The following is a 15,056-nucleotide window of genomic DNA, read 5'->3' on the forward strand; positions in this document are numbered from 1 at the left end:
AGTCAAGTACCCCTTCGATTTTGTGCTTGCCCATGCTAAAGCTGACCCGTTTCTGCTTTCCAAGGATACAATGCTCACAAAAATCAAGCGTACTAATACTGTCATCTTTCAAAAGGTTTCGGTTGCTCAAAATTGCCAACCCCCTCTCGCTCATGTGACCTAAGCTCATATGCCACATTTAATCCTTGTTATCATCTGATAACTGTGAGGTTGCAGCATTCACAGTACCTAGAATGGTGCTACCCATAAGTACATAAAGACCACTCTCCGTTTTGCCTTTATCATGACCAAAGAACCCTTGGTCACTGTTGACACCCAATTTTGTCCCACCTTTCCTCCAAAATACCTATTTTTCACTTCTAATATTTTGGCAACTTTAAAAAAATAATTATTTGCATTTCTACTATAATTAGCTTTTATTAATACCGGTATTTCATTATCCTGTCATTATCTTTTACTACCGTCATTACTACCATTATTACTATTATTATTATTATTATTATTATTATTATTATTATTATTATTATTATTTTGTTACTATTTTATTTATTTATTACTAGTATTATCATAATTATCATTTCAACATTTTTTACCGTCTTACGCACACGCATCGCATTTATCTTCGCATAATTAAATAACAGCATTTACTTACTGTTGAATTTCAAAGATTATTGCACTGCTATTATGACGACATATAATTTATTATCCGAGTATTAGTAATCGCACATTTTATATTAAGTAATTTAAATTGGTCTTTTATTTAAATGTAGTAGTCCAATCAACTCATAAATATTTTGACCAGCCCATATTTTGATCCCAAGTTTTTTAGACCAGTCTATGTTTTAATTCTAGCCCATTCTTTCAATACTCAGTCCAAAATTTGACCCAGTCCACAAATGGACTGGGTCCGGCCCATTTCCGCTCAAAATGAGGGAAACCCTTTTAGGGTTTCCCCTTCATTCTTTTCCTTTTCTTTCCCTCCTCTCCGCCGCACACCCCATCTCCCTCACTGCTCCCCCCATCGCCACCCCACTCGTTCTCTCTCCTCCGTCTCCCTCTGTCCTCTCCACTTACCTCTGACACCCCCACTTCCCCTCTGCTCCACACCTTCCTGTTCCCCACGCTCTTCCCTCGCTCGCTTCCTTCAAACAACTATAAAGAAAGGGGAAAGATTCGAAAGAGGGGCGGCTTCTTCGATCGGTAAAACCCCCCATAGAATCTAGATTTTTTTGGGTATTGAAAAAATTCCCCAAGAACTAAGTTCTGAAACCACACAAAAAAACCTTAAAAATAATTGATCCCTTTAGCCGGAAAATTGGGTATAAATCGAAAAGCTTTCATTTTATCGCCAAAAATCCCCCGGAAAGCATTAAGTTCGCAGCAGTCCTAACATTTTTATATCGATTTAACATACTAAATCGATCTTCTGCTTTATTTTTTCCCTTGGTATTGCGTTGGATCCGAGAATATACAAGTTTGATTCGGGTTTGGATCGAAGTAGATTCGAAGTGTTCGAGCGTAGGTTTGAGACTCCGCCTCACTTCGCTGCACCCGAAGAAGGTCCGTAATTACTCCTTCTCTGTTTTGACATTTTCTGGTCCTGTATAATCGATTATATGACAGTTTAGTGCAGTTGTTAGCATATTTTTTTTATTTTGTTAGTTGTGTGCTTGTTTTAGTCATTTGTGATTATATGTTAGTTTTAGTTGACTGTGCTTGTCCGTGAATCATTGCCCAGCTGTAGTTTGACAAGTAGTCATTAAGTATAATGTTGTTAATTAATTTCTTTGTTTAGTTTAATTAAGCAGGTTGTTAATGCAGCCATAGTGTTGATAGTAAATGCATGATGAATTATTAGTACGGCTAAATCATGTCCCTTTACTCTAACTCAAGTATACTCTTAATTAAAGTCTAAAATACCAGAGGTCAGTTAATACAGACATTGTCTACTGCTACGAGATTAGTCATGTGTTTGGTATAGATTGAATGCCTTCTAATCATGTTTGCATGCCTAACTTCCTGATGATTTGCCTGCTGGAGTTTAAATCACTTAAATCCTATTTAGCAATATGTAACATGAAGTCTGAAGAGGGTCAAATGTGCTGTCAAGATCCATCTTGCTTTAGATAACCCATTGATAATTTACTTAGGTCTTCACATGCCAGCTCCCTGTGCTCCCTGTGAGTTGAGAATCTAAAGCCATGCTAATACTTTGTATGCTTAAACCCTGGTTATAGTCAGTGAATTCATGGCATTTTGTCCAAATGATATAATTCAATGTTCTCAAGTCGCTATCTAGTTGCTGTAGTCAAATATTGCCTAACAAGTTGTTTTTAAGGCCAAGTCATGTATGATTGAAATTCTCTGTGCTTGAACCAAATCTGTTTAAACCTTTGAATGCCTTTTGAACCTTAAGTGTTGTACTGTTTTATATGCTTGGGCCTGCGACTTGTTTAAAAATGGAGTTAGCATGATTTAACCTGTCATTAGTAAGTCCATGGGTCTTGTTTGATATCAGAAGTTACTTGGAAATATATGTGTCTTGAGTGTATTTCCTCTTTGTTCCCTAATGTCCAGTTTTGAAACCTCTTTATTTGGACTTGCCAATAGTTTTACTCTTTAGTGATAACAAATTGAATTGGATAATCTTTCCTTGTGTTGACATTAAGTATCAACTACATGTTTGGTTGTTTCAGAACTGTGGTGGGCTGGAATTTGGTTTAGTTGGATATGCTTCTGTGATAGTTTGAATTGATTTATACAGCTAAGTCATGCTCCTCGTAGGATGCTTTTAGCTTAGTTTGTCTAGTTGTTGTATTGATTCAAGCCTAATCTGTCTCAGTATGTCTCATGCTTTAACTTAAAGCGACCCTTTTAATCCAAAGTATGCTTTTAAAGTAGTTGCATGGTATTTGGATTTGTTGGTCAAACTATAGCCTAATGTGTCCTAAAACTTATTGCTCCAATTCCCCTTCTCTTCTAAATTTTCTGCATTTTTTTCTTCTTTAAGTTGGTCTATGTAGTTTAGTTGACAGCATTGGTATGCTGCTGTTCAAATTATGTAGATTAGCATAGGTTGAATTGTCCCAGTTGTTTATTCGAAAAAATAGAATTACATATGCTAGTCTGGTTGGCTATTAAGCATGGTTTAATTGTTGTTTGATCTGTTTAGTTAAACATGCATTAGGGGGGCTATTTCAGGCTTTGGCAGCTGTGCAAAAAGAAAAATATATACTTATTATACATGGATTTTTGCCCTGGTTGATCACAATAGATACCTATTGTGCTAGTTGTTTTTTTTTGCTGAAAGTTACCATTGGTTGAACTTTGAATCTATTTCCTCTTATTATGGGTCTATGCGAAAAATATGATTAGTATAAGTCATTATATGTTAGAATTCTTGCGCCTCTAAGTGTGGCTATTCTGTTTCTATCTGAGCTTTAGAGGATATATGTTTACATGTTGGACATATACATGAGATATACCTCAATATATACAATAATATACATAACTTATTGATTTTTTTTTGGAGTCTAATATTTACATGTTTAACCTCATTCGTTGATCAGTTACTAATCATTTTCCTTTTGTTTTACGCATGATCACCGCATACGAGTCTGGGGGACTCGTTTTTCTCCTGTATGCGCTATTGGGCTAAGCCCACCACAATCTATTCGGGTCATCCCTCATCAGCCCTCTGTCCGCAGCAATACAATAATTTTTTTTGGGCTGAAGCCCAACAGCAGCCGATCATAACAGCCTTTAAAATGGGCTGAGTCCGTTCCTGATCACAGCAGTCCTAAAATGGGCTGAGCCCATTTAAATTCATCTACTCCTCGATTTTACTTGTTTGTGTATTTAATTCGTATATCCGACTAACATTTTGTGTTTTGTTGATTTAAATTGAACCTTAGTAAAATTAGCGGGTTTTGCTTTACTATAACGGGTAGTAAATTTAAGAAAGATATTAACATTAGTTCCATAAATTTCATTCCCTTTCTGACGTCAAAAATATTTATAGTATTTACTTTTTTTTTTCTTTAGAATAATTGATTTGCAAAAATGCATATGGAACAATGACTATATATTTCAAGTAAAAGGGAATCATATTTTCAAAACGTCATTAATGCACAAATATGAATGTAAGTATACTTTTTAAATAACTCTTTAAGTTTGAATCAATCATAAATTGTAGCGAAGCACAGTTAATAAGAAGTAATGAAAAGGATAAAAAGAGCTTTCACTAGTTATTCCAAATATTCATTAAACATTGCACAAATCCGCATTTTCTTCTACTTGTATATTTCATGCAATCTTATTCTAAATGACATTATTATTTGAAGCCTTTGCAGCATTTATAAGTCTATTTTAAATGACATCTGAAGTCTCCTTATATGCAAATTATTACATTCTCCACAAAATCTCATTCTAAAATAGCATTTTATTTTAAGCCTTATCAACTTTTATAAATTTTATTTTAAATGGCATTTAAAAATTTTCTTTTATGCAAATTATTATATTTTTCTCTAAATCTTATCTTAAAGCATCATTTTTATATTTTTTCTTTAAAAAAGCTAAGCGACATTTCTTTACTCTCTTTTCTTAAAATTTCAAGCATCTTATTTAGCTTTGATTAATTGACCTAAGTTTTGGCCGGATAACCGTAGTTAACGGATTCTAAAGGATGCATAATCCCTTCCCTTTAGGATAATATAGAACCCTTACCTAGAATCACACTGATTAAGCAGACTATTAACGAGGTTTAGCTATCTTTATCTTAGTTAATAAGTTAGGTGTCCTAATTCACCGTTAAATTAATTAGGTGGCGACTCCTTAAAATGAAATGATTTAGGAATCTCCAATATGTTGTACTCCGCTTCAACCCGGTTAAAATAGGGTATAACAGCTTGGTGACTCCGCTGGGGAACTTAGGTTCTAACCATAACAAATTTAGGTTAATAATTAATTTGTTGGATGTTTGGTTGTTTTTCTTTATTTTTTGCCTTTATTGTTGCTTTATTTGTTTCTTTTATGTTCTTTTAAGTGATTGTTTTATTATGTGAAATTTTCTATGTAATAATATGTTACTGCTTTCTTTAACTGGCATTCCGTTCATATTTCTTCCACTCCTGGAAAACTCACACATATTCACACACTTAAAGCGGCTTCGCGGTTCGCGCCCGTGCACTACTAAATTACCCTTTACTTGGATTGGTCTAGTGGATTTAGTCGATCGGCGGTGCAGTCGACGGCCACGGACTTTCCACTCCCAAGTTGTCCGCTTGGGGGAGCCTTGTGTCATAGAAAAACAACTCCTAGTCAGCTTAAGATAGAGCTAAACCAAAACCCTCTTAAGGACATGCACGAGCCTAAGAGGCTTAATACCCAAGGTGTATTAAGTCCATTAGTAAACGTTACCAAAATGTCCAAGTGGGTTCATGACCCCAAGCGACGCTTATCATGTTATGTGTGCATTATTTGAAGTTGATTGGGCCAAATATCGACCATTGCTCTGATTAATTAAACTTTAGGATGGTGGGGTTTAACTAACCTTTTGTGATGCAGATAGCCATGAAGATCGCAAGTTTTGAATGAAGCTTGAACGCAATGGAACTTAGCTTATTTTTAGGAATATTTTTTCTTTTCTTATTTGGCATGTAATAAAGCTTAAAAATATTTATGTACTTCATTTTGGGAATAGACTCGCTTAATTAATTAAAGAGCAAATGGGATGACATATAATGGCACCTTCATCTTTCAAGTACACGCTAGGCCTACCTCGGGCATAAGGAGGTCCCCTACGTATTAACACGCGTGGCTGTTATTTTATATACTTGTGTTATAAGCTTTTAAGTTGCGTGCTGGTTTGCTAAGTGGTTTACTTGAATTTATTTGCGATTATCACCTGATGCCAAGCTCATTACTTAAGTTTATTTGCAGGCTCTTATTTGAATTTATTTATGAAAAGTTATTACTTGATATTTACTAACATCATCTTTGTTTCAGAAGAAAAGTAAAATTCATATTTGCTTTGCCGCACAATTGCATATTATTCATTAATTATTTTTGCATCATCTTCACTTCAAAAAAAAAAAACTATTTATTCCGCGGTTAGCGCACTTTAGCCACTCTAGAGCACTTTTAAGATCGTTCGCATTCTTAGCATGACTCCCGACAAATTCTAATCGTCGGAGGAAATTTCCTTATTTTCGCATACATGAACCAGCCTTGAAAATCCTTAAAGTTAACTCTTATCATTCAACTTTGTTTTAATAGGCATTCTCTTATCATTATTTGCTTAGTTACTCAAATCTATTAGTGTCGAACAATTTGTCTTGCATCAAACTGCAAATTCTAGAGCTTTTTTTTGTGTCCTTCTTTTACGGGTATGATCTTCTGTCTCAAACGACGAAACATTTGACCCGTTAGCTCCACGCCTCGTAGAATCCATTTTGCACTCGGTTTACGTCATGGAACTTTTACTTTCAAATTCTATCATTTTCAGCATTTATCGTTTCTTAAATTGGTAGATGTCCGAATTTATTGGTCCAATCTATCAAATGGCACTTCTCGATTGCTCGATTTTTGCCATCAAGTTGTTCAAGAATGACTGTTCAAGTACCTTGCTTCTGCGGAGTCTTCGCTCAGTCAATCGCGTTATTCTGGGTCGCTGAAATTTATCTTCGCGTACCCATTAATTTTAATTTTTTGGCATACAAGTCGAAGGACAATCTCATAGGTCTCCTGTCCTTGACATTTTGCAACCCGCCAGTGCTTCGTAACTCTCGGGTATTTTAAATTCAACTGTCTTGCGCCCGATCAATCATGATCTTCTCTAAGCTAATCTCTTGCATCATTAAAAAAAAAAAACTTTTTACACACCGCCCGAACTACGTTTGACCTGATTTCCTGTCGGATACAGGATACGTAGGCAGCCTATATAAGGCCCGATCTTATTTACTACAAATTTTAGTATTCCCCAAACGAAGGAGCATGAGACCGAGACAACTTTGGAATGCAACCCAAGACATCTTTTCAAAACGTCCTAAAACTGGGACAAATTTTTAAAAAATATGCTGAAATTAGTAAGAATTAACTCAGAACCAAGCTTTGGCGTTCGATATAAGTCAACCTTTCTTCAAATGGCATGTTCTACTCCAATGTAGTTTTCTTTTCTTTCGATTCATTCTCAACCGTCAGAGCTAAATAGCTGATGATTCATTTTCGTCCATTCGTTTCCTTTATATGACTCAAGTCATCTCTAATCTAGAGCCTGCTTAATTAGATCACGAACAAATCTAACTTTAAAAGGGATATATATATATATATATATTATTTTGGGCATTTTCTTCATGTACTAACATTTTATTTTGTTTATGAAGTTTTACTTTTCTCTTTAAAAGGTTGTCTGGCATTGAACATTGTTTTGGCGGCGAATCTGCATTAAGGACGAGACACAATGGCAAAAAGATTTGAATCATTCGACATCGGTGTGGGATTGGCGCAAGCGCAAAATGAGGATAGCGAGAAGAATGTAGTACAAAGAAGCGTGTTGGTCAATTTGGGAGATACCTTCAGCCTTCTTCCTAACACAAGTTCAGCTTCCAGCTCAACCCAAAACATTTCCTTCACTATTTCTCCTCACCCAGCTCCTACATATATACCACCAAGATTCTCTATTAAACCAGAAGCTTTGCAAGTCACGTTGGTGCCTAATGTTCAAAAGCCTGCACTTGCAGCACCCTTCACAGAAAACCAGCAAAATCAGCTAGCGGTATGCCCATACAAGAGATTGAGAAATGAAACAAATGCAATCAATTGGGATGACTCGGATAGAGAGCTTCACAATTTAAGGAGAGTTGTCGAAGAAGAGATGCGGGCAAGAAATGTCCAAAGTTTAAGATACGAAATCTTGCGCATGCTTCCAAACATTGAGTTGCCGCCGGGATACAAAGTGCCAAAATTCAACACCTTCAATGGCAGAGGAAATCCTGTTACGCACTTGAAGGACTATTGTAGCAGATTAATGGGAATTGGACAAGATGAAACCATACGAATGAAATTGTTCATTCAGAGCCTATCGGGGTTAGCATTAGATTGGTACATAGAACAAGACTTTCGCAAATGGTACACATGGGAGGACATGGCCCGCGACTTTGTAGAACATTTCAATTTTAACATCGGGGTTAGTCCGAATCTTTATGATATGCTTGAGATAGAAAGAATGCCACATGAGTGTTTTCAGGGATATGCCATCCGATGGAGATTGGAAGCTTCAAAAATATGTCCTCCATTACCTGAGAATGAGTTGATTTCAACTTTCATCCACATGCAAAAGGGCATATATTATGAAAAGTTGTTATGTGCGCGGTTACATGACTTCTCTGATCTAATTCAAATTGGAAAGCAAGTAGAAGCGGGCATTCAAGCAGGAAGAATTGTTGACACTTCATCAGTACAAGCTGAGACATTCAACAACTTGCAAGGCGAAAAGAGAGAAACCGACTCAGCTGCCAGGTCTACATATCAGCCGCAATCACGACAGAACTATCAAGTTTCGCGTGATCATATATCTCTTCACCAACGAGGCTTCCAATATCAACCCGATCAAGCACAGTCTAGCTTACGACAGTCAGAGCACGTAAAATTCCGCACTTTTACTCCTCTTGAAGAGTCATTAACCAGCATATTTGAGAGAATGAAAGTCAAGGGACTCCTGAAGCCAAAGAAAGGATGGATCCCTAAAAGCCTACCGCCAGATTTTGATTGGTCCAAGAGTTGTGCTTACCACTCTAATATTCCAGGTCATGACACAGAAAATTGTCCGGCACTTAAGCATAAGATCCAGAACATGATCGAAAAGGATAAGATAAGCGTGCAACAAAATAAATTGTGCGACAATGATGACCCTCCAGTTGCAAATGCAATTATTGTTACCGGTGATTCATCAAAATTGGCACCAAGACATTTGAAAAGGAAGCGCGGAACTAAGTAAGATGATTGAAAGGATCTACTGTCACTAGCATTCTTCACCCACGTGCTTAATGATAAGCTTTCCTTCTTGTAATTTTGCTAAAACTTTGTATGAACTACTTTTGACCTGGTTCCTCCGGGATATGTAGGCAGTCCATTCTTGGACACGGTCTTAATATAGTGGAAAATTCCATTTTTTCCACGAAGCAACACTGGGGCAGCTTTGCAAATGGCCTATCATTATTCGACAAAAGCATGAATCGAAATTTCGAGCAATGTATTAGCGTCACCAGATTGTTGCAATGACATCACCTCAAGAAATGCAGATTCAACGCCAAAGCTTTGGTGTTCAATGCAAGGCAACCATTTTATTTTACACTAACAAATTTTCTTTGAGTAACGCAGGGGCATATTTTAGCTATTTTTGAAGGATATCGCACAGTATCAAGTCGGCAATTGCAAGATTCAGATAGAGCAAAGGGCAAAGTCAACTTAATACTAATTAAATTTGAAACTTACAAATTTCTTTGAGTGCAGGAACTTTTTTAGATGCAAATTTTGGCAGGGTAGAAGGTCCCCAAATCTTCGGCATTACGTCATGAACATTTGATGCTGCAAATTACGCACTGCGTCAAACTCGTCTCACCGCATACAAATAAAGCATCGCAAAAGCTCCTCTCTCCACACTAATTTTAGTAATCATAAATCAAGCACTGCATTTAGGCTAGTCCGCCTTTAATAGGACATTTTAGGCTCGTCCGCCTTTAATAGGACATTTTAGGCTCGTCCGCCTTTAATAAGACATTTTAGGCCCGTCCGCCTTTAATAGGACATTTTGGGCTTGACCGCCTTTTATATATCGCATGGGTTGTGCACCACCCCTTTGAAATTTCTGCATAAGGCTGAGCACCGCCTTTTATATGTTGCGTGGGCTGTGCACCGCCCCTTTGAAATTTTAGCATAAGACCGAGCACCGCCTTCTATTTCAATTTTATTCTGCTTTGTAATTTGAACTACGCTTGACCTAATTCCCTTAGTGGGATACATAGGCAGCCTATGTCAGGCTCGGTCTCATCACTGCAAAAGCTCAATATCCTCCTATACCAGAAACTGGGACAGTTTTAAGGGGCATCATCGCAAAACGACACCCTCTTATGCGAGTAACTGGGACAATTTTTAAGGGCATCATCGCAAGCGACATCGAGAAACAGGAAAGAGAATATGGCCAACAGAGTCATCAGGCAAAAAGAAGACTTGGGAGAAAGGACGCTCGCTTTGTTTCACGGTTCCCAAGTTGCAGAAGCCAAAATATATAATGTTCGCAGCCTTGCAAGGATTGCACGTCGAACGGTTTGATCTTTATTATAACAATTATGCCTCTCGAGTATCAATAATTTGCGAGATTCGCAACAAATTAATGCTTGAGTCTTGCAAATGATTTTTCAAACATGTCGACGCACAAATATTATTGCTTTCAAATGCTCTCAAATGCACTGCGCATGCACTACTATTTTAAATACCACACACTGCTGCTTTAAATTCCCCGCACTGCATGCACTATTATTTTTAATACCACGCACTGCATATGCACTATTGCTTTAAATTCGCCGCACTGCATGCACTACTATTTTAAATACCATGCACTGCGGCTTTAAATTCCCCGCACTGCATGCACTATTATTTTTAATACCACGCACTGCATATGCACTATTGCTTTAAATTCCCCGCACTGCATGCACTACTATTTTAAATACCACGCACTGCTGCTTTAAATTTCCCGCACTGCATGCACTATTATTTTTAATACCACGCACTGCATATGCACTATTGCTTTAAACTCCCCGCACCGCATGCACTACTATTTTAAATACCACGCACTGCATACGCACTACTGTTTTCAAATGCCCCGCACTGCAAAAGCAACCGCACCTGCATTACATTATTACTTTCAAATGCCCTGCAAAGGCACATCATCATTGTTCGCAAAAGCACCACATTTTAGGCCCGTCCGCCTTCAATAGGACATTTAGGCTTGTCCGCCTTTAATAGGACATTTAGGCTTGTCCGCCTTTAATTGGACATTTGGGCTTGTCCGCCTTTAATATGACATTAGGCTTGTCCGCCTTTAATTGGACATTTTAGGCTAGTCCGCCTTTAATAGGACATTTTAAGCTCGTCCGCCTTTTATATGTCGCATGGGTTGTGCACCGCCCTTTTAAATTTCTGTATAAGGCTGTGCACCGCCTTTCATATGATGCATGGGCTGCGCACCGCCCTTTGCATCGCTTTCATATATTGCTTGGGCCATGCACTGTCCTTTAAAATTTTCGCATAAGGCTGCGCACCGCCTTTCATATGATGCATGGGCTGCGCACCGCTCTTTGCATCGCTTTCATATATTGCCTGGGCCATGCACCGCCCTTTTAAATTTCTGCATAAGGCTGTGTACCGCCTTTCATATGAGGCATGGGCTGCGCACCGCCCTTTGCATCGCTTTCATATATTGTCTGGGCCATGCACCGCCCTTTTAAATTCCTGCATAAGGCTGTGCACCGCCTTTCGTATGATGCATGGGCTGCGCACCGCCCTTTGCATCGCTTTCATATATTTCCTGGGCCATGCACCGCCCTTTTAAATTTCTGCATAAGGCTGAGCACCGCCTTTCATATGATGCATGGGCTGCGCACCGCCCTTTGCATCGCTTTCATATATTGCTTGGGCCATGCACCGCCCTGTTAAAATTCTGCATAAAAGGCTGTGCACCGCTTTTCATATGATGCATGGGCTGCGCACCGCCCTTTGCATCGTTTTCATATATTGCTTGGTCCATGCACCGTCCTTTTATAATTTCTGCACAAGGCTGCGCACCGCCTTTCATATGATGCATGGGCTGCGCACCGCCCTTTGCATCGCTTTCATATGTTGCACGGGCTGCGCATCGCCCTTTGGAAATTTTCTGCATAAGACACCGCACCACACTTGCCTTGATTTATTATTATTCTCTTAATGCCTCTGCATATGCTCGCAGCCGCGTTGCACCGCACTCGCATGGCTTTACTTCAATATTTATTTTTACTGACTATTTTTGTCTAGTTTAAAGTTTCGCAAGAGCTTTAGCGCAACGTGGAACTATTTCTTCGGCAGCGAACTGGGGCAATACGTCGGGAAGGATGAGCAGACTTCCCGACAAGGGTCAAAGATCTACCTCGAACACTCGGCTCCAATTCCAAATATCTCACCCGCGTTCCAGCATACTCAATTTTCAGAGTTCTATCACAATACCCAGTGTCATCATAACTCGACACTGGGACAATATTTTGCGAAGGTTCGCGCCAAGCGTGAGTTTTCCAGTCATAGGTATCGTAGTCATCCCAAAACTACACACGGCCTGATTTCTCGTGCAACCCGAGATATGTAGGCGATTCAGAGACCAGAGTTCGACCGTAAATTTTCTTTACCCTTAGTCCTCCATAATACTTTAGCCGGGACAAAATAGGCTACTAAGTCAACGTCTTTGCCCGACAACTCTTTTCATCATTACCGGGCAAAGAGGGACAAGTTGTTGACACCCAATTTTGTCCCACCTTTCCTCCAAAATACCTATTTTTCACTTCTAATATTTTGGCAACTTTAAAAAAATAATTATTTGCATTTCTACTATAATTAGCTTTTATTAATACCGGTATTTCATTATCCTGTCATTATCTTTTACTACCGTCATTACTACCATTATTACTATTATTATTATTATTATTATTATTATTATTATTTTGTTACTATTTTATTTATTTATTACTAGTATTATCATAATTATCATTTCAACATTTTTTACCGTCTTACGCACACGCATCGCATTTATCTTCGCATAATTAAATAACAGCATTTACTTACTGTTGAATTTCAAAGATTATTGCACTGCTATTATGACGACATATAATTTATTATCCGAGTATTAGTAATCGCACATTTTATATTAAGTAATTTAAATTGGTCTTTTATTTAAATGTAGTAGTCCAATCAACTCATAAATATTTTGACCAGCCCATATTTTGATCCCAAGTTTTTTAGACCAGTCTATGTTTTAATTCTAGCCCATTCTTTCAATACTCAGTCCAAAATTTGACCCAGTCCACAAATGGACTGGGTCCGGCCCATTTCCGCTCAAAATGAGGGAAACCCTTTTAGGGTTTCCCCTTCATTCTTTTCCTTTTCTTTCCCTCCTCTCCGCCGCACACCCCATCTCCCTCACCGCTTCCCCCATCGCCACCCCACTCGTTCTCTCTCCTCCGTCTCCCTCTGTCCTCTCCACTTACCTCTGACACCCCCACTTCCCCTCTGCTCCACTCCTTCCTGTTCCCCACGCTCTTCCCTCGCTCGCTTCCTTCAAACAACTATAAAGAAAGGGGAAAGATTCGAAAGAGGGGTGGCTTCTTCGATCGGTAAAACCCCCCATAGAATCTGGATTTTTTTGGGTATTGAGAAAATTCCGCAAGAACTAAGTTCTGAAACCACACAAAAAAACCTTTAAAAAAATTGATCCCTTTAGCCGGAAAATTGGGTAGAAATCGAAAAGCTTTCATTTTATCGCCAAAAATCCCCCGGAAAGCATTAAGTTTGCAGCAGTCCTAACATTTTTATATCGATTTAACATACTAAATCGATCTTCTGCTTTATTTTTTCCCTTGGTATTGCGTCGGATCCGAGAATATACAAGTTTGATTCGGGTTTGGATCGAAGTAGATTCGAAGTGTTCGAGCGTAGGTTTGAGACTCCGCCTCACTTCGCTGCACCCGAAGAAGGTCCGTAATTACTCCTTCTACTCCTTCTCTGTTTTGACATTTTCTGGTCCTGTATAATCGATTATATGACAGTTTAGTGCAGTTGTTAGCATATTTTTTTTATTTTGTTAGTTGTGTGCTTGTTTTAGTCATTTGTGATTATCTGTTAGTTTTAGTTGACTGTGCTTGTCCGTGAATCATTGCCCAGCTGTAGTTTGACAAGTAGTCATTAAGTATAATGTTGTTAATTAATTTCTTTGTTTAGTTTAATTAAGCAGGTTGTTAATGCAGCCATAGTGTTGATAGTAAATGCATGATGAATTATTAGTACGGCTAAATCATGTCCCTTTACTCTAACTCAAGTATACTCTTAATTAAAGTCTAAAATACCAGAGGTCAGTTAATACAGACATTGTCTACTGCTACGAGATTAGTCATGTGTTTGGTATAGATTGAATGCCTTCTAATCATGTTTGCATGCCTAAATTCCTGATGATTTGCCTGCTGGAGTTTAAATCACTTAAATCCTATTTAGCAATATGTAACATGAAGTCTGAAGAGGGTCAAATGTGCTGTCAAGATCCATCTTGCTTTAGATAACCCATTGATAATTTACTTAGGTCTTCACATGCCAGCTCCCTGTGCTCCCTGTGAGTTGAGAATCTAAAGACATGCTAATACTTTGTATGCTTAAACCCTGGTTATAGTCAGTGAATTCATGGCATTTTGTCCAAATGATATAATTCAATGTTCTCAAGTCGCTATCTAGTTGTTGCAGTCAAATATTGCCTAACAAGTTGTTTTTAAGGCCAAGTCATGTATGATTGAAATTCTATGTGCTTGAACCAAATCTGTTTAAACCTTTGAATGCCTTTTGAACCTTAAGTGTTGTACTGTTTTATATGCTTGGGCCTGCGACTTGTTTAAAAATGGAGTTAGCATGATTTAACCTGTCATTAGTAAGTCCATGGGTCTTGTTTGATATCAGAAGTTACTTGGAAATATATGTGTCTTGAGTGTATTTCCTCTTTGTTCCCTAATGTCCAGTTTTGAAACCTCTTTATTTGGACTTGCCAATAGTTTTACTCTTTAGTGATAACAAATTGAATTGGATAATCTTTCCTTGTGTTGACATTAAGTATCAACTGCATGTTTGGTTGTTTCAGAACTGTGGTGGGCTGGAATTTGGTTTAGTTGGATATGCTTCTGTGATAGTTTGAATTGATTTATACAGCTAAGTCATGCTCCTCGTAGGATGCTTTTAGCTTAGTTTGTCTAGTTGTTGTATTGATTCAAGCCTAATCT

The sequence above is a fragment of the Lycium barbarum genome, chromosome 8 (assembly GCF_019175385.1).
Source record: "Lycium barbarum isolate Lr01 chromosome 8, ASM1917538v2, whole genome shotgun sequence".
Lineage (NCBI taxonomy): Eukaryota > Viridiplantae > Streptophyta > Magnoliopsida > Solanales > Solanaceae > Lycium > Lycium barbarum.